This window comes from Vulpes lagopus, chromosome 5 (assembly GCF_018345385.1).
Source record: "Vulpes lagopus strain Blue_001 chromosome 5, ASM1834538v1, whole genome shotgun sequence".
Taxonomy (NCBI): Eukaryota; Metazoa; Chordata; class Mammalia; order Carnivora; family Canidae; genus Vulpes; species Vulpes lagopus.
The window spans coordinates 6,742,568-6,763,677 of NC_054828.1; the positions used below are offsets into that span (position 1 = coordinate 6,742,568).

At 45.8% G+C, this 21,110-nt stretch overlaps 1 pseudogene; it reads right to left on the bottom strand.

The window, feature by feature from the left end:
* Window positions 1–19,405: 19,405 nt before the first annotated feature.
* On the bottom strand, window positions 19,406–20,721 carry LOC121491942 (annotated as a pseudogene).
* Between the last annotated feature and the right edge of the window lie 389 nt (window positions 20,722–21,110).

The following is a 21,110-nucleotide window of genomic DNA, read 5'->3' on the forward strand; positions in this document are numbered from 1 at the left end:
TAAAAATTTTTTTTATTGAAGTTCAATTTGCTAACATATAGCAAAATATGTCAAGTTTTTATTAAGCTGCATACATTTCATTTGAATAGTTATATTTTGGTGTAATTGATTTATAATGCATAGGTATTTTCTAAATTGAGCTAAATACCACAGTGCTTGGCTGACTTGGTGGGTAGAGCACGTGACTCTTGATCTCAGGATCGGGAGTTCAAGCCCCATGTTGGGCGTGGAGCCAACTTTTAAAAAATAATAATGGTCAGCTAACTACCTAAAACCTATTGTAGGATTCAGTAAAATAATTATTTAATTTTTATTAATTTAGTTTAATTTGCAATAATTTTCTAATATATATACAATATTTAGCACAGTTTTGCTATCATATACTCAATATGGAAGTTGTTATCGTTATCATTACTCTTATTACCTTGACCTCTGAAACAGAATAAAAATAACCATAAGAGAGACAACTTATTTAAAAATATTATTGGAATTACAGAGGGCTAGTAAATAAATGGTGCAACATAAACTAGGAGACACTAGCTTGCTTGATATTCGGTATAAGACTGTTCTGAAAGAAGTGCATCTCCCTGTTTTATAAAGGTAGGAGATACCTGTAAGTTGGGAAGAGATTTGCTACATCTGCGGCCTTGTATCCAGGATGCAGGCCCTCCTTGGGAAAGTTCATGTGTGTTTAGTCTTGGAATAGCCCAGGCTCTATGGAATAAAGGTTAGTTCATTTTGGAGGCTGGAGTGAAGTTGGTTTTACGGCTGCTTTACTTCTGTTAATTATTCATGAATAAAGATGTACCTAGTTTACCTAAATGCCAAATGTATCCAGTTTCCACAGGTTTGGGTTTTTGTTTAACTTTCTTTTGGTAGAAAAAGGAATTAATGAAGCCTTTAATTGAAAGCCTGTGAGGGAAACTTTTGCACAGTTTGGCTGTCTGCCCCTCCCCGCTTCTTTATCTCCCTCCATCCCTCTTCCCCTTTACAAATTTTTTTGGTTTGTTTCATTCTTTGTTTAGAGAGCCTCCCAAGCACTGAGTCACCCTCAAATAAATAAACATTGTGGTGAATCACAATAAATAAAATCTTTGAAATAAATAAATAAATACTCTTAAAATTTTTTTAAAAGATTTTATTTATTTATTCATAAGAGACACAGAAAGAGAGCAGAGACACAGGCAGAGGGAGAAGCAGGCTCCATGTAGGGAACCTGATGTGGGACTTGATCCCAGGACCCTGGGATCGTGACCTGAGCCCAAGGCAGATGCTGAAACAACTGAGTCACCCTGGCTCCCCGAGACCTTCCCTTTCTATCAATATATGCTCATGGTATTGGACAGTTTCCTAATTTCTTGTTCACCCATTTGCTTGTTTGTCTCTTGCACTAAGCCAGTGTTCCCAAGCATATCAGGTCCCCTTTATACTTGTAAAATATCAAGGACCACACAGCTTTGGTTTCTGTAGATGACATCTATTAATGTTAAAGCTGAGAAATATAAAAAAAAAATATGTATTGATGCATTTGAAAATTACAATAAGTCCATTTAATATTAACATAAGTGGCATACTTTGATGAAGAACAACTATTTTCTAGAACTAAAACCATGTAGAGTGGAGTTTTACATTTTTGTAAATCCCTGTCTGGCTCTAAAGACACATGTTATTAAGACATATTACTTATCCCTCAATGGTTTTGCTTGTGGTGATTTTTTCTTCTTTTTTATAGTGGTAAAATATCCATGACATAAAATTTACCATTTTAACCATTTCTAAGTGTACACTTTATTTATTTTAAACATTTTATTTATTTTATTCATGAGAGACAGAGAGGCAGAGACACAGGCAGAGGGAGAAGCAGGCTCCCTGTGAAGAGCCTGATGTGGGACTCGATCCCTGGACCCTGGGATCATGACCTCAGCCAAAGGCAGATGCTCAACCACTGAGCCACCCAGGTGCCCCTCTAAGTATACACTTTAGTGGTACTAAGTGCATTCCCATTGCTGTGTGATCACCCCCTCCATGTCTCTCCAGAACATCTCATCCTTCCAGAACTGAATCTCTGTCCCTAATTAGAAACCAGCTCCCCATCCTCTGGCCCCTCCTTTGCTGGTAGTTTTGTCCAAATACTAGAGATGGCTATCCACTTTCTGGAACAGTGTACTCTTCCCCTCAGTATTTCAGAGGACTTACTGTGGGCATCACCTAAGGCAAACATTTTGAACAGCTTCCACGACGTGAGGCCTAGCACAGGTATGCAAGGTGCAGAGGACACACTCTGCCCTCAGGTAGCTTAGTTTTAGCTAGACAGGAGCATATAAAATGAAATCTATGCACAACCATGTGCATTCAGAAAATACTTATTGAAGATCTTTTTTTCTTTAAAGATGATTTATTTATTTATTCATGAGAGACACACAGAGAGAGGCAGAGTCATAGATAGAGGGAGAAGCAGGATCACGACCTGAGCCAAAGGCAGACACTCAGCCACTGAGCCATCCAGGTGCCCCAGATCTTTTTTTCTTTGATCACAAACTGCACTTTTTCTTTTCTTTTCTTTTTTTTTACAGTTTAGCATCTCTTAAATCAGGGATGAATTTTACTATCCATGAGTATCATAGTTTAACCATCAGAGTTTTTTCTTGGTGATACATAAATATTGGTGCACTTGGGATGCCAAATGTGTCTGCCTTTGGCTCAGGGCATGATCCTGGAGTTCTGGGGTCGAGTCCCACATTGGGCTCCCTGTGGGGAGTCTGTTTCTCCCTCTGCCTATGTCTCTGCCTATGTCTCTGCCCTCTCTCTGTATCTCTTGTGAATAAATAAATAAAAAATCTTTAACAAAAACATAATGGTGCACTTGACAGTGCAAAGGCATCTTAGATGTGATGGGACATGGTGTGTGTCAAGTACTGTTCAAAGTGCTGGAATACAGCAGTGATCAGAACAGACAAAAAGGGGAGAGGGTAGTGGAGATGGGGGAAACAGAAGAAGGGGATGAAGAATACACCTGTCATGATGAACCCTGCGTAATGTATAGACTTGTTGAATCGCTGTATTGTACACCTGAAACTAATACAACACTGTACTTCAACAAAAAGTTAAAGATTAAATTAAAAAAATAAAAAATAAAGATTTACAGATTTTTTTTTTTTTTTTTAAGATTTCTTTCTTTTTTTTTGAGAGAGAGGGAAACAGACTCCCCGTTGAGCAGGGAGTCCCTTATGGGGCTGGATCCCAGGACCCTAAGATCACAACCTGAGCTGAAGGCATTTGCTTAACCGACTGAGCTACCCACACACTGCACCCCAAATATTTACAGATTTCAAGTTTGGGGTGAGAAGAAGCAATTACAGTCAGTCTGGGAGAACTTTTAACAGAAGTAAAGTTGGATTCAAATATCAGTGGGGTCATGTCAAAAGTATACAGCTTGAGAAGTGCTTGTACATTAAATTTGAGAAATTTTGAACCCATAATTATTATAAATGATAATAGGTAAAGTCAATGGCAGAAAGAAAAACAAGAGGGAGAAAGGCAAGAAAAGCTCCTTTACCACCACGGGGTGGGGGGTGGGAGGTAATTATCAAACTAACTCCTTATCCCAAGACTTGGTTGTTCAATGGAAATAGTTTGACATTACCCTAACTTTTCAGAAGCAAGAAGAAATGTTACAGAAGGATACCAGCTAATAAAAAAAAACCTACCACCACCTCCAAAGACAAAAAGGATAGTGGATAATATGTAGCAGACATTCACTAATCTTTGTTCCTTCTCTCTTTTTTTTTTAATTTATTTTTTATTGGTGTTCAATTTATCAACATACAAAATAACCCCCAGTGCCCGTCACCCATTCACCCCCACCCCCCCGCCCTCCTCCCCTTCCACCACCCCTAGTTCGTTTCCCAGAGTTAGGAGTCTTTATGTTCTGTCTCCCTTTCTGATATTTCCCACACATTTCTTCTCCCTTCCCTTATATTCCCTTTCACTATTATTTATATTCCCCAAATGAATGAGAACATATAATGTTTCTTCTCTTAATAACTGGCAAGTGTTGGGGCTTCTGGCTGGCTTAACAGGTAGAGAATGCAACTCTTGATCTTGGGTTTGTGAGTTCAAGACCCATGGGGGGCGTAGAGCTTGCTTAAAAAACAAAACCAAACAAAACTGGCTGGCATGTACCTAAAGCCCCTATAGGACTTTGTACATGATGTTCCCCTCTCAGCTGACAGCTCAGGGTACCATAAGCATTGGGGAGCTTGGAGACCAATAGGACAAGATGTTTACTGCCTTCTGTTGAAAAGTAACAACCTCTGGGAAGCCCGGGGGGCTCAGCAGTTTAGTGCCGCCTTCATCCCAGGGCATGATCCTGGAGACCCCGGAATGAGTCCCATGTCGGGCTCCCTAGATGGAGCCTGCTTCTCCCTCTGCCTGTGTCTGTGCCTCTCTTTCTCTCTGTGTCTCTCATGAATGAATAAATAAAATCTTTATTTTATTTTTTTAAATTTATTTATTTATTTATTCATGAGAGACAGAGAGAGGCAGAGAGAGAAGCAGGCTCCATGCAGGGAGCCTGATGTGGGACTCGATCCTGGGACTCCAGGATCACGCCCTGGGCTGGAGGCAGGTGCTAAACCACTGAGCCACGAAGGGATCCCCAAATAAAAGCTTAAAAAAATACAATAACAATCTCTTTTATTTGGTCAGCATTTTACATGCATAACTACTCAAAGATTTGCTGAGTGAGTGCATGTTCTTTTTGGATCACAACATCCCGTTGAGACAGGCCAGAAAATTTGCATCACCATCTAATGGGGATGAAGGACTTCTTCGGCATCACCCCACAAATGCAGGGGAGACCCAGATCTTCTGACTCTTGTGCAGAAATGCTCCAAGTCCAGCTCTTGGGAAGAAGTGTCCAACTATATCCAACCAGTCAAAGTGCAGGAATCTTAGTCTTGCTTCCTTTCCAATCGAGGCTCATTCTGTGACAATGCCATCTAGCTTGGAAGTATGGTTCAGATGGAGGCCGCCCTCTCTAAAGTAGGCCATAGAGGCTTCCAGAGGTAAAATGGAGGCTACTGTTTATGGAGAGGGAAAGGAGGTCAAAGACAGTGATCTGGAGATGTGTTCGGAGGTCATCCTGGAAGCTGCGGATGAGGCCAGGCTCTGTGTCGTTCCTGGTGTTTGAAGGAACTCGAGCAGCAACACAGCTCCATGGGTGCTGTCTGGTGGAGGGTCTGGGTGACGGAGGAGCAGCAGGATGGGGATAGATGTTACCCTTTCAAATGTAGTACCTTTTCTATCTGTGTTGGACCCTGGATCATGGGCGCCAACGTGTCCCGGTGGACGCCCCAGAGACTCAGACCCCAGACAGGCAGATGCAACAAGCAAGAGGGTTTATTGAACGTTTGCGCAAACGGGCTCTCCACCTCAGAGGTGGCAGAGAGCCCCGATTAGCAATTACAGGCATCTTTTAAAGGCAAAAAAACCGCGGGAGTAGCATAGCATTTGGGTTATGACATGATTGATTTCTTTGAAGGTCAACACGACCATGTTCAGGGACTTTTCCAGTCAGGGCGAAGGGGGGGATAGTTTTCTTATCTCGGAAAAACAGAATGTTTTTGTTGCTTGAATTCATGGGAGGCGCCTGGATGGGCTGCCTCTGGGTTAGGCCTGGTCCCACTCACGGGGACGGGGGTGTGGGGTTTCTTCATCTGCACCAGACTGTAGCCTCTGATCTGATCTGATTTGGGGTCTCCGGAGGTGGGAGTTTATTTTTTTAGTTTTAAAAAGATGTTATTTATTTATTTGTTCATGAAAGACACAGAGAGAGGCAGAGACACAGGCAGAGGGAGAAGCAGGCATCTTGCAGGAAGCCTGATGCAGGACTCGATCCCGGGATCCCAGGATCACGACTTGAGCCGAAGGCAGACTCTCGACCCCTGAACCACCCAGGTGTTCCCGGTGGTGGGAGTCTAAGAGCTACTCTTGCCCTTTCTTTGTGGCTTCCTCAGGCTCTCTCCATCTTTCCTGACTCTCTTTCTTCCAGCCGAACTCTTTCTCCTTTTTAATCAAGAAGAACCACAAGAAATAGAGAACTGGGCCCAGAGCCAGGGAGCTTGGCTGGCGCCTTTGGAGGCTGCCGGGCCAGGTCCCTGAATCCTCTGGCTTCATGGCCCGTACCCAGGAAAGTGGGTCAGGCATTCAGCGAATGCTTTCCTATTCTCCTCACGGGGGTTTTCAGCATCAGATTAGATTATGGGTGTAAACTAGGAAATGCTACAAGAATGCAAGTTCTGAAATAAGATGTCTAGTGACAATCAGAATCAAATTTTTGTCTTAAAATAGATGATATTCATCTCCTCTGATTCGATGTCAAAAATGTGCAGACTTTTTGGTCATTTGGAGAGGCCAGCATAATTGTAAGCTGCATAGCTTACAAAGGCTTCTCATGCGACATGAGGTTTTATGTGTTATAAAAACTGATAAGAATACAATCAAGGGGAGGGGCACCTGAGTGGCTCAGTCAGTTAAGCGTCTAACTCTTGGTTTCAGTTCAGGTCATGATCTCAGGGTCATGGAATCAAACCCTGCGTTGGGGTCCACACTCAGCATGGAGTCTGCTTATCCCTCTCCCTCTGCTCCTCCTCCTCCTGCCCTCTGCCAGCTTTGTTGCTTTCTAGAATAAAGAAAATTAGGGATGCCGGGTGGCTCAGCAGTTTAGCTCTTGCCTTCAGCCCAGGGCATGATCCTGGAATCCTGGGATCGAGTCCTGAATTAGGCTACCTGCATGGAGCCTGCTTCTCCCTCTGCTGGGGTCTCTGCCTCTCTTTGTGTCTCTCATGAATAAATAAATAAAATCTTTAAGAAGAAAGAAAGAAAGAAAATTAAATTTTAAGAAGGAAGAAAGAACAGTGTAAAGAGGCCCTCCAAAGAGCTGAAAATACCATCTACTCCATTACAGCTTGTGCCACATTTGTACATGGGAACTGGATTTTCTGTAAAGCCCTAATGAACGTATTTATGGCCTCCTCTTTCTTTGAGTGAGATTAACGTCTCCGCATGAGCCAGAATTTAATTTTGTATTTTACCATTTCTCCCTAGTGCTTTCTCAGGGCTTTGCCGCCGGCGCCCCACAGCCCCCACCTTTCTGTCTCTGCAGGAACCTCTCCCTGAGCCCCCCGCTGTCGTGCGCTCAGGTGCCTCACCAGCATCCTTGCTTGCACGGGCCTGTGCAGCTGTCCCCATCCACTTGCCTCGTCTTGTCCGCAGGCCTGGTCCCCTCCCAGCCTGACCCCACTCCACTGGCTGCGGCTCTCCTTGGGCCAAAACCCCACCCCAGAGCCAATCTTGCCATGAGCTGCCCTTGGCTCTGCATCAGAATACAGAGTCTGTCATTCCCTTGTCTTGTCGGGTGGAGCCACCCTCGTGTCCCCTCTGGGTCACTGCCATCGCCTACACCCGTCAGCTGCTCCTCCTTCGTCTGCTAGAGTCACTTCTCAACCGCCCGAGTGATGCCCTGTTCTGAACCTCGCAGTGGCTCCTTTTCTTTCATGTTGGTAGCGTTCTTTTTTTTCTTTTTGTGAGATTTTATTTATTTATTCATGAGACACAGAGAGAGGCAGAGACACAGAGGGAGATGCAGGTCCCTGCAGGGAGCTCAATGCGGGACTTGATCCCGGGACCCCGGGATCACGCCCCAAGCCAAAGGCAGGCGCTCAACCGCTGAGCCACCCAGCGTCCCCGATGCTAGGGTTCTTACAACGACTTCTCAGGTCCCCCGTGATGTGCCTCTGGCCCTGTACCTCTCTGAGCTCCTCCGCCACGTTGGCCTCCGGGGACATGCCAGGCATATTCCGTCCTTACCCGGGAAGAGCCCTGGCACTAGAGCTCGTCCTTCCAAGTTACCCAAGTGACCCGCTGTGCCGCCTCCGTGTAGGCTTTCCCTGAATGTCACCTCCTCCCCCAGGTCTGCCCTGACCACTTGACTCCAAATTGCTCGACATCTGGATCCCCCTCACCCCCCTGGAACTTCTCTTTTTAAGTCCTCCCGTCATCACTTTGTAAGCCCACGGAGCAGATTGCAAGGCTTCTCCTGCCTATTATTTGTTCTCTGTCTCCCTCTGCTGGAATGGGTGCTCTGCAAGGGGAGGGGTCTTTGTTCCCTCCCAGGGTATTCCAAGCTCCCGACCCCCTCCCCCCCAGATGCCCTTAATAAGCTGAGCGAACAGATGAGTGATGCTCACAGCCGGTCATCTCGGCCTCTGCCTACCTGCTGTCAGCACGAACTCCCCACTGGGCTCAAACCTGTCAGACAGATTTATTCTCGGGATTTCAGCGTGGCTTTGTACTGGGGTGGCGGGGTGGGTGGAGGGACTAGAAGGAGGCAAGGATGTACAGGACATTTGATCTTTTGGGTTTTTCTAAGATCTTATTTATTTATTCATGAGAGACACACACAGAGAGAAGCAGAGACATAAGCAGATGGGGAGCCCGATGCGGGACTTGATCCCAGGACCCTGGAATCATGACCTGAGCCAAAGGCAGACGTTCAACCACTGAGCCACGCAGGTGCCCCAGGACATTTGATCTTGATGAAAACAGTGATTTATTGTTCCAAACATTACAGGTATTGGAATTAGCAAATCAAAAGTTCTAAAACTTTGGGGAGTCTGGGTGGCTCAGTCGCTTAAGTGTCTTACTCTTGCTTTTGGCTCAGGTCACCATCTCAGGATAGAGCCCCACGTCAGGCTCTGCACTCATTGTGGAGTCAGCTTGTCTCTCTCTCCCTCTGCTCTTCTCTATGCTCTTTCCCTCTCTCTCTTTCTCTCTCTTTCAAATAAAGAAAATATTTTTTAAAAAATTAAAAAACTTTGGATAAGGAGAAATTTCCCTGGGGTGGGGCAGGGCAGCAGGGCAGGCTCCCAATCGGGTTGATCCCGTGGACCGTGTGGTTTCCTGTGTGTGTTTGGGGGTGTGTGTGTACCCATGTGCGTGTTTGTGGAGAGTGTTCTAGAGCCCTCACTGGAGTCTCAGACAACCTGTCCCCCACAGAACATCAGGATCCCCGGGTCAGGACAGACCCAAATGTGCGTACTGAGTGCCGCTGACCACCTGCCACCTTGGCACCCGGGAATGTCACTGTTGGTTCTTTCTGCCCCTGGGGCCCCACTTGGAAACAGTTCAGTGACTTTACTGAAAGTTCTTTTGTGCTTGAGCAGCAAGGGTACACACTCGGGGTGGGGAGCCCGACTGCCCCGGTCTGGATCCCAGTGGGCGCTGCCTGCCGGGTGTCTCTGCTCGAGTTACTTTACCTCTCTGAGCCTCGCCTCCTTCCTCCTAGAGTAGGGACGAGTCAGGCCGCACAGTGAATTCGCATAAAGGTTTAGGCTGCCCCGGGCACGTGGTCAGCGCGAATATTCTACACACTGGGGCTTTCTTTCCTAACAGTGCGACACCGGGCAAAGAGTACTATAGAAAGCATTTGTGTTTCCACTGGAGAGGTGATTGGACATTGCGCGATGGCACAGAGCGTGCAGGGCTGGCTCAGAATGCACTAGCCTCAGTTCTGGAAACTTTACCACTAATCTGTACAGTCACATAGAACTGGACTGTGCCAAGTGTCTAACCCCAGGAGTTTACATTTCAGTGAATATCTGACTCAGAAGGCTTGTTTCCTAGAAGGCTGTTAATAATTAGGTGGAAGGATGTGTAAAATATAAACCTTTGCAAAATGTTTTCAGTGATTTCTAAATATTAACATTGGTCATATCCTTATGAAAAAGTACATTTGGAATTTCTCGTAAAAAGAAACCTCAGAGGGATGCCCGGGTGGCTCAGCGGTTGAGCATCTGCCTTAGGCCTAGGGCGTGATCCCAGAGTCCTGGGGTCGAGTCCCACATCAGGTTCCCTGCATGGAGACTGCTTCTCCCTCCGTCTATGTCTCTGCCTCTTTCTCTGTCTCTCATGAATAAATAAATAAAATCTATTTAAAAAAGAAAAGAAAAAAAATCTCAGAGATAGTCCAAACTACACAACAAATGACTTACTTTGTGGCCATATTTGCATTTTGCCTTGTTTTTGATCTTAAATGATGAGAGTTATTTTGGTCAGTATGCTTATGGATCAGGCTCGGTTGTTATGGCTTTTGCATATTTCCAGAAATTAAATTCACCTCCCAAAGATGAAAATGAGACAATTACTGAGGACAGTTAAAAATGTGCCCTGTGGTGGTTTTGTAAGTGTATATATTTATCGAAACTCATCAAGTGGTGCACTTAAAGACAAGCACACATTTTTTTGGGGGGGATTGTCTAAATTATAGTCTAGTAAAGTTTACAGAAAAGATAATGAAATCCTCGAAATAGTCACTGTGTGCTCAGCAGACAGATCACAAAAGCTTGGTCTGTGGCATTGCTAGCAGAATCAGTGTGCTCCCTGGCAGGGGGCTGCTTGCAAAGGATTGGACCTGTGTGGAGATGTCCACTCGGTCACTGTGTGTATGTGATGGGGGTGCTGGGAGTGTGCCTGGGAGAGACTCGGTGCCCCCACTATTGAGCAATCCCCCACCACTCGCCCCAGATCAGAGACACGGAAGGCCTCATGCTAAGGTGACTTCTTCCTTAGACCTGCCTGTTTCTGCTGTGTGGTACCCTCAGGCCCCAACATCCTCTGGACTTCCTTCCAAAAGGGCTAACCCATTCTTGGACTGCCTGTCTGGTGAGGCTTCTGGAAAAGGTTATGGAAGCAACTCAAAACAGCTGTCTCCACTGAGCTGGGGGCGTAGGTGAGCCCCATGCCGGGCCAGCGCCTGGGCTGCTGGAGGACTGGAGGCAGGGCCAGCTGTGGCCTTTCATCTCTGTGGGGGAAGGGACCCATCGATCCAAGACCTGAGCTCCCAGGCAGACAGAGTGTGCTGGAGACCTGCCTCTTTGTCTTAGCAATCAGCTGCTAGGTGGGGCACCCTGCATCAGTGCCCCTTGTCTTTGACTATTGTAATATTTTAATTCTTATTTATTTATTTTAAAGATTTTATTTATTTATTCATGAGAGAAACAGAGAGAGAGGCAGAGACATAGGCAGAGGGAGAAGCAGGCCCCCTGCGGGGAGCCGATGTGGAACTCGATCCTGGGACCCCAGGATTATGATCTGAGCCAAAGGCAGATGCTCAACTACTGAGCCACCCATGCATCTCTATTTAAAAAAAAATATTTTATTTATTTATTTGACAGAGAGAGAATGCAAGAGAGTACAAGCAGGGGGAGTGGCAGGCAGAGGGAGAGGGACAAGCAGTCTCCCTGCTGAGCAAGGGAGTCCTCCATCCATCCTAGGACCCCGGGATCATGACCTGAGCCGAAGGCAGATGCTTAACCCCCTTAGCCCCCCGGTGCCCCTTGACTATGGGTATATTTTTATTTTATTTATTTTATTTTATTTTATTATTTTTTATGGGTATATTTTTAAATGGTGGTTGTACAGGCACAATTTTAGAAGGAAGTCTGAAGCCATCTGTTTGATCCTAATAGATCATCCTGGGCTCCTCCTGCCATGCACATTGAGGGTTTATGACTCCACTTTCAGCATAATTAATTCCTTTTCTCCTTCATAGCTTTTGAAAGGGCAGGAGGGGGATTTCGTGAGTGCTGGTATATTTTTCTAATACATACCCGCAAAATGAGACACAGACCAGAAACAGTGGGGAATCAACTTTTATGTGGGACTTGATCGGTGGTTGGCATACCCCGTTTTGCCATTACAGACAGCTCCTCGTGTGCCTTTCTCAGACAGCCCACGCGGGTGTGTACTCCCCAGCGCTTGTGGCAGGCTGAGCCTGGGCTCCGGTGTCCGTCTCAGAGCAAACCTTTGGTGTCAGTAGAAGCACACGCATAGCTGAATGGTGCTCACCTCCCACCATCCCTCTCTCCTTTGCTTTTACCAAATTCGGCAAGTCAGCTCCAAGTAGGATGCTGCAAAATATATTAATGAGTAGAAAAAAGATAGGAAAGGTAAAGGGCTGTAAGAGTCTGGCCAATGTTCTCGTTAATAGCAGTGCTTTAAAGTAGATGCCCGTCTCTTTCTCCTCACAACACCACACTGCCACATCATAGTAATTTGTGGGTGCTTTCTAGGGTCGTTGATTCATCTAGCAAACATGCTTTGGGCCCACGTGGGAGCAGCCTGGTTCCTATGGAAGAGGCCCATAGCCTGAGACTGATCCTAAGCAGAGAGGGAAAGTTCGCTTTGAATGAGCTTTCTCAAGCCAGGCTTGGGAGTTGGACAGAAAGGCTGGGTGAAAGGTAAGGTGTTCCCAAACACCGTTTCATGGAATATTAATTCTGCAAGATATCATTCTGTATTCCCAATTTTGTCATTATGTATTCCCACCTGTGTGGCTCAGTCAGTTAAGCGTCTGCCTTCAGCTCAGGTCATGACCTCAGGGTCCTGATTGAGCCCCAAGTAGGACTCCCTGCTCAGCGGGAAGCCTGCTTCTCCCTCTCCCTCTGTCTGCCGCTCCCCATGCTTGTGCTCTCTTGCATTCTCTCTGTCAAATAAATAAATAAAATCTTAAAAAAAAGTTATGTTAGCAGTATTTTTTTCTGAAAGTACAGGTTTATAAAATGTGAAACCCATGTATGTAGTTATTACTATTAGTATATGATAATCACTCTCGTGTGGTAATCTTACAGTACTCCGTGAATACTGCATCAAACCCTAAAATGCATCAAACTCTAAAATGCAAACCCTAAAATAGCATGAAATGGTCACTTGATCTTACAATACGGATTCTACTCACAGGAAGCATTTGACAACTCCATACTTTGTGTGTTATTTGTACATGGGCAAGCCTGTATTAGATTTTTAAAAATTAAAACCTCAATATATGATTAGCATTCAATATTTATTACATATTACACATCAATAAGATTTAAAAAACTAAATGCAGCCTTTTAAGACAAGCTTGCGTGTAGATACTGAATCGTTCAGCTCTGTGTGTATCTAAAACAGACGGATGAGCGGGTGAGTGTGGAGCCCCCACCAAGTTCTGGTGGCTTCATGGCAGAAGAAGACAGCTCACGTGGTCATGACGAGTTCTGTCCCTGGCTCTGTGTGTGGCCTCTGTGCTCCAATTCTTCTGTCTATAAGACGGGTGCTGATGTAGAACTTTGCAAATAGAAAATACAAGCGACCAAAATCATAACCTGGAGACAGTTAGATACTGAGATATGAGTTATCCTATAATCTCTCTCCAAAATGTCTCCTGAAGGTAATAGTTTTAATCAGGATTTGGGCCAACTTTTCTGCAATTACATAATTTTTAGGCACAAGGATTCTGGAAAATGTTTCTTTGCATGTGAATATTTTTGAAATGTAAAAAAAAACACCATCCGGGACTCCCGGCTGGCTCAGTCAGAAAAGCATGAGACTCTTGATTTTGGGGTCGTGGGTTCGAGTCCCACATTGGGTGTAGAGATTACTAAAAAATAAATTAATTTTATTTAATTAAAAAAAGATTGATTGATTTTAGAGGGGGTAGGGGCAGAGGGAGAGGGAGGGAGAATCTCAAGCAGACTGAGCGCAGAGCCTGATGTGGGGCTCAATATTACAACTCTGAGACCATGACCTGAGCTGAAACCAAGAGTCTGACACTTAACCATCTGGGCCACCCAGGTGCCCCGAAATAAATAAACTAAAAACCACAAACGTATGTCCCATTTGGTTGTCTGTGATGAATGTCAGTGGACTTAGTGATTTTCTCTTGAAAAGTGTTAGATAAATATTTTGCAATTCATAGGGGGAGCTCAGGCTTGGTAAGAGTCTTGGTGTCAATTCAAGATTGAATTTGTCAATTCAAGATTGATTGATTTTGATTTAGTAAAACTTCGGCAGAAGTCTGAATAACACAAGTTAGGTCCAGATCTTTCTTAGAAAGTCCTACCTGTAAAGAGCATTTAGATGGTCAAAGGTCATGGTTAAAATGATTTTTCTGGTGTTAGGAACCATATATTCTGTGTATGAAAGGATACTTTGGTTTCCAAATAGCCAAATACTGATTTTAAATAAAAGTTGATTATTTGATCATGTTTTCACAGACCTTTATTATATTGTTTTATAAGTTTAGTTAAGGAGAGAAAAAGGTTCTTTATTTCAGTGTCTTACTTGATAATAAATACTGCATCTTCATTCCTCCTGGGTGATAGAAACCATATGAAGTTGAAACGATTTACTTTGGTCCTCAAATGCATGTATAGCATGAGTCAAAACATCATTTCATTCACTTCTGAAAGGTAGGTACTCCCCTCAAATTTACCTTAACAAACTCATTTATAGTATGTGCAATTGTTTAAAATAAGGTTATTAAGAGATCACTTAAAATGGCTACATTTGGGGACACCTGGGTGGCACAGTGGGTTAAGGATGAGACTCTGGTTGGTGGTGATCTCAGGTCATGAGATTGAGTCCTGAATTCCCTTCTCTATTACCCGCTCCCTGCTCAGGGCAAGTCTGCTTGGGATTCTCTCTCTCTCTGCCTCTGTCCCTCTCACTCCTGCTCTCTGTCATAAATAGGTAAATCTTAAAAAAAAAAAAATCGTTACATTCTATTATATTTTGTTTAATTCAGACTTTTCACTGATTCAGCCTGGCCCTTCCCTTAAGTGGGCCAAATTGCCAAATCATCAGACACCATTGTCACCAGCGTTTAGTGCCAGCATTATCTCCTTACCCCGCTGGTCCACAGATCAATTGTCAGAATGGCCTGGCTTGGGGATCCCTGGGTGGCTCAGCGGTTTGGTGCTTGTCTTTCATCCGGAGCATTTTCCTGGAGACCTGGGATCGAGTCCCACATCAGGCTCCCGGCAGGGAGCCTGCTTCTCCCTCTGCCTGTGTCTCTGACTCTCTCTCTCTCTGTCTCTCATGAATAAATAAATAAAATCTTAAAAAAAAAAAAGAAAAAAGAAAAGAATGGCCTGGCTGGTTTAGCAATACATTCAGAGCAAATAATTCCAAGCTTTCCATTTCTAAGTTCCTGCTGGCTGGAATCTTTGGTGACTTTTCTCCCCCCACGAGGAATTTATAAAGCACCAGAAATGGACGGTCCTTTGGGAACTTCACACTGGCAACGGCTCAGGGATCCATCCCTCAAGCATTAGTCGGGTCGTGGCCACCAAGCCAGGTCCTCTGCTGTGCGCCAAAGGTACCCAGAGCCTTAAGGGCCTGTCTATCCAGTGGGGGAGACAGAAGAGTGACATACAGCGCTCTGGGGACTCTAATCGAGTTCGTCCTCTGCGGAGTGCGGGTTCAGTGGGCACAGACAGAGGCGCATTCCAAACAGAAAGGGAGGGACCCCTGGGTGGCTCAGTGGTTGAGCATCTGCCTTCTGCTCAGGTGGTGATCCCGGGGTTCTCGGATCGAGTCCTACGTCGGGCTCCCCACAGGGAGCCTGCTTCTCCCTCTGCCTGTGTCTCTGCCTCTGTGTGTCTCTCATGAATGAATAAATAAAATGTTAAAAAAAAAACCCACATCAAACATGAAGGGACATGAGCCATTGCAGAGAACAACTGCATTTTGTGAGCACGTCCTGCATTGGAAGCCCTAGGAACCTGTGTTAGGTCCACCTCTGCGACCTTGACCTTGGCCTTGACCTTGGGGAGCCAGGGACCTGAGACACGGGCTGGAGACACGGGGCCTCGTTCCCTTTCCTTGTAAAGTGAATTCCCCCAAAGGGTTCAGAGCCAGGAAAGACATTTAAAATGTATTCCATTGTCTTTCTTGGCGACAGAGTGGCCTCCTGCAGCACATTTCCTAAGTCTCTTTGTAACCAGGGGAGCGTGTTACTCCCTCCTCCTCTTAAAGCGAGGCAATAATGAGGAGGGAGAAAAAGCGCTTGTTGCAAAGCGCGGGTTATTATAGGTTCTGGTTATTATAGGTTCTGGATGCTCTATGTGCATCCACCTGCCGAGGAAATCGTGGCTTTGCCTGTGGAGGGACTTAGAGCGCCACGCAGCTCCTGTGCAACTTTGCCAGGCAAAGCTGGCAGTGTTTGCAGGTGCACAACGTGACTTTTATTTATTTAAAGATTTTATGTGAGAGAGACAGAGAGACAGCTTGGGGGCGGAACAGAGGCAGAGGGAGAAGCAGACTCCCCTCTGAGCAGGGAGCCCCACGTGGGCCTGGATCCCAGGACCCTGAGCCAAAGGCAGCAGCCTAACTGGCTGAGCCACCCAGGCATCCTGGGGAAATGTGATTTAAGCGTGTGATAAATTATTTTTCTCACTGTGTGCCACCCCCCGGGGGCGGGGGGAGAATAATATCCACCTCCCCTGGGCCATGGGTTGGCACATATTGTAGGACTAGCTGGAGGTGGGATCCTTGCTTGGTAGAAGCACAGTGTAGACTGGGAGGGTGGGAAGTCCTTCGAAGGCTTGGGTGCACAGGGCCTAGCTCAGGCAGGGTGGGAGATTAGAAAGACAGCTAAAGGGGTGCCTGGGTGGCTCAGTTGGTTGGGCATCTGCCTTTGGCTGGGGTCGTGATCCCAGTGTTCTGGGATAGAGCCCCATGTTGGGCTCTCTACTCAGCCGGGAGTCTGCACTCTCCCTCCCCCTCCTTCTCCTGTGTGCTCTCTCTCTGTCTCTCAAATAAATAAAAAATAAAATAAAATCTTAAAAATAAAGAAAGAAAGACAACTAAGCATGATTCCAGAGTCTTCCTTTTATCACATATTTATTATGGCCTTGAGGAAGTCCTATAAACTTCCAAGGGAAAAAAAAAAACCAAAAAAACAAAAACAAAAACAAAAAAAACTTCCAAGGCCCCTTTGGGCACCTGGCTGGCTCGGTGGGTAGATAGAGCATGGGACTCTTGATCTTGGGGTTGCAGGTTCGAGCCCCATGTTGGTTGTAGAGATTACTTAAAAATAAATTCTTAAAAAAATTTTCCCCCCAATACCTTAACTGCCTCCTTTTCCAAATGGAGGATGGCCAGTGGCCTCTGTGGATTCTAGGGCCGGTGTCCACTGGGGCATGGCAGAGAACATACATAGCATTCAGTGTCTTCCTCCTTCCTTGGAGCCTCCTTTGCACTTTGGCCTGAAGTCAGCTAGCAGCTTGGGGCAGCGCAGCCATGCCGTTAGGGTGAGTGAGCCTGTGTGTGTGTAAGTAGTTGGTATAAAGATCAAACTCAGAATCTATCCAGATTTTCTAAGATGAGCACTTTGCAGAGAGAAGGGCCCTGAAAGGAGGTATCTACATGCAGTCTGCTGGGAAGCTGCATTGTGGAAAGACTCACTGATAAAAATAGTTGTGACTGTGGACCAAGTCTGGGGAAAGGATGATGGGGACAAAGAGAAGGGACAACTTGTATGTGGACACACAACCAAGAAAGGTCATTCCGAGAAGGTGGTTTCCAGGCAAGGGCAGCTCGAGGAGAGTGAGTTGGGGTGGCCTGGAGAGGCTAATGGAACTGAAGGTTTACTGGGTTGAACAGGGTCCCTCAAATATGCATGTCTACCCCGAAACTATGAAAGTGATTTTATTTAGCAACAGGATCTTTGCACATTAATAAGAGAGTCCCCCTGGGATAGGGGGGTTTCTAATCCAATGACTGGTATCTTTAGAATACCAGTCAAAGAATAGAATCTTTAGAAGAAGAGGGAAGTTTGGACACAAAGACACTGGACAGAGGGAAGAAGTCCATGGGAAGATAGAGGCAGAGATGGCACTGATGCTCCCACAAGCCAAGGAGCGCCAGTGGGTGTCCGGTCTGCTTAGGCTGCTGAAATGAAACATCATAGACCAGGGGCTTATGCAGACATTTATTTCTCATCGTTCTGGAGGCGGGGAAGTTCAAGATCAAGGTGGGGGCCGATTTGGTGTGTGGTAAGAGCTCTCCTCCGGGTTTGCAGATGGCTGTGTTCTTGCTGCGTCTTCAGCATGTCTTTACTTTTTTTTTTTTTTTTTTAAGATTTACTTATTTATGATAGACATAGAGAGGAGAGAGAGAGAGGTAGAGACACAGGAGGAGAGAGAAGCAGGCTCCACGCCGAGAGCCCAACGCGGGACTCTATCCCGGGTCTCCAGGATTGCACTCTGGGCCAAAGGCAGGCGCTAAACCACTGAGCCACCCAGGGATCCCTCAGCATGTCTTTTCTTATAAGGGCACTAATCTCATCTTGGTCATGTCCTCATCTAAACCTATACACTTCCCAGAGATCCCACCTCCTGAAACCATCACACTGGGGGTTAGGTTTTCAACCTGTGCATGGTTGGGGGGGGGGCACAGACATTTGGTCCCTCACAGCCAGGAACCACCAGTAGCTCGAAGAGGCAAGGAAGGACCCTCCCCCAGGGCCTTCAGAGGGAGCATGGCCCTAGTGATACCTTGGTTTTGGGCTCTGGCCTTCAGAACTGTGAGAGAATGAATGTCTGTTCTTTTCAACCTCTGAGCTTGTGGTCATTGTTACAGTGGCTGCTGTAGAAAACTAACACAGAAGGAAAAGAGTCTTCAGAGAGCTGGGGGGAGCACGCACGTGCATCTCATTGACCCTTTCCCACCTCCATTCACGCCAGGGATCCCTTTCCACCAGGGTCTGTGGCCCCACCAAATACAGCCTCCCCAGATGGAAGGTGACTCCTTCATGGACTTCACACACAGGACCTCACCTGCTTTCTGGACACATCTCCAAACCCGACTTGCCCATGGGGAAGGGTGGCAGCAGCTAGTAGATGGAGCATGTATTAAAGTCGATGCCGTTTGGAGGCTGGGTTGCTCAGTGGTTGAGCATCTGCCTTTGGCTCAGGGTGTGATAATGATCCTGGGGTCCTGGGATCGAGTCCCACATCGGGCTCTGCACATGGAGCCTGCTCCTCCCTCTGCCTGCATCTCTGCCTCTCTCTCTGTGTGTCTCTCATAAATGAATAAATAAAATCTTTAAAAAAGATAATAAAGTCAATGCCAGATAGGGTTACCTGTGTGGCTTAGTTAATTAAGCATCTGACTCTTGCTTTTTTTTTTTTTTTAAGTTAAAAATTCCTTAATTTTTGTATTCCTAGTACCACTACCACAATTTATGGGGCAATATACCTGATGTAATGAAAAGAAAAAGAAAAAGAAAAAGCTACAACAGAAAGAAGACCTCAGGAATGTACACCTAATTGACACTACATTGCATTAATCAATAGCTGCACTTTTTGCAAACTATGGCTATGACAGTCCTGAACAAGAAGGGTTTCCTGTTTAAGCTGCAGTAACTTTTCTGACTATGGATCATCATTCCTCCTGTGGCAGATTTTTACAGTTCCTCTAATGCATTTGGGACGACTGTCTCAAAGTAACCTGCAGTTTTCCTGACAACTCCTCGCTCTCTCTCTCCTGCTAAGGACTGTAGCCTTTTTCTTCTGAAAATTTTTTAGAACCTTCTGTTACCATATCCACCATTTCCACCACCAGATCGATAACCACCACCATAGGGACTGCCCGAGCTTCTTCCACCAGAACTGCCCTCCTTCATGGGTCTATAATTTGATCGCTGTTGTCCACTACAATTTCCAAAATCATTATAGTTCTCACCACTACCATAGTTACCTCCAAAATTTCCTCCTTCGTTGTAACCATCATATCCTCCACCACCACCACCATATCTGCCTCCTTGGTTTCCATATCTTGGTCCACCACCACCATAGCCTCTGCTGCTATAACCAGGACCTCCACCATAGTTGCCACCGTCACCTCCAAATCCGTTATATCCACTATCACCTCCTCCATAACTACCTCTGCTGCCACCACCTCCACGACCATAGCCTCCTCTTCCACCAAAGTTTCCACCACGGCCAAAATTACCACCACCTCCAAAGTTTCCTCCACGCCCCATGAAGTTGCCAGATCCACTTCCATGACCTCTTTGTGATCCAGCCGACTGCATCTCTTGTTTAGAAAGGGGCTTTTTCACTTCACAATTATGCCCATTAATAGTGGGGTATTTCTGAACAATAATTTTATCAACTGTATCATGATCATAAAAAATTACAGGGCAGCCCGGGTGGCTCAGCAGTTTAGCGCTGCCTTCAGCCCACGGTGTGGTCCTGGAGACCTGGGATCGAGTCCCACGTTGGGCTCCCTGCATGGAATGGAGCCTGCTTCTCCCTTGGCCTGTGTCTGTCTGTCTCTCTCTGTGTCTCTCATGAATAAATAAATCTTGAAAAAAAAAGTTACAAAAGCAAATCCTCTTTTTTTTTCCACTCTGCCTGTCTTCCATAACTTCTATGGTTTCAATTTTGCCGTACTTTTCAAAGTAGTCTCTTAAATTATATTTTTCTGTATCTTCTTAATACCACCAACAAAAATTTTCTTCACTATTCAATGGGCACCAGGCTTTACAGAATCCTCTCTAGAAACAGCTCTCTTTGGTTCCTCTGCACGCCCATCAACCTTGTGTGGTCGGGCACACATTGCTGCATCCACCTCTTCAACACAAGAGTAAGTCACAAAACCAAAACCCCTGGAACGTTTTGTTTGGGGGTCTCTCATTACCACACAATCTGTAAGTGTGCCTCATTTTCCAAAATGTTCTCTTAAACTATCATCTCTAGTTTCAAAGCTCAAACCACCAATAAACAGTTTTCTCAACTGCTCTGGTTCCTTTGGATCATGGCCCTCCTCCCCTTGGCAGTGGTGGCGACGGCCAGAGTTGGGCTGGGGGCGACCGGGTGGTGGTTTTACCTCCATTTTGAGACTGGACTCGCCTCTTCCAACTAGAGTTCAATATGGTTGACTCTTGGTTTTAGCTCAGGCCATGATCCCAGTGGTGTGGGATCGAGCCCTGTGTTGGCTCCATGTTCAACAGGGAGTCGCTTGAGATTCTCTCTCCCTCTGTCTTTCCCCCTGCTCTCATGAGCATGCTCTCTTCCTCTCTTTCTCTCTCAAATAAATGAATATTTATTTTTAAATATTTTTATTTACTTATTCATGAGAGACCCAGAGAGAGTGGGGCAGAGACATAGGCAGAGGGAGAAGCAGGCTCCCTGCAGGGAGCCTGATGTGGCACTCCATCCCAGGTCTCCAGGATCAGGCCCTGGGCTGAAGGTGGCGCTAAACCGCTGAGCCACTCGGGCTGC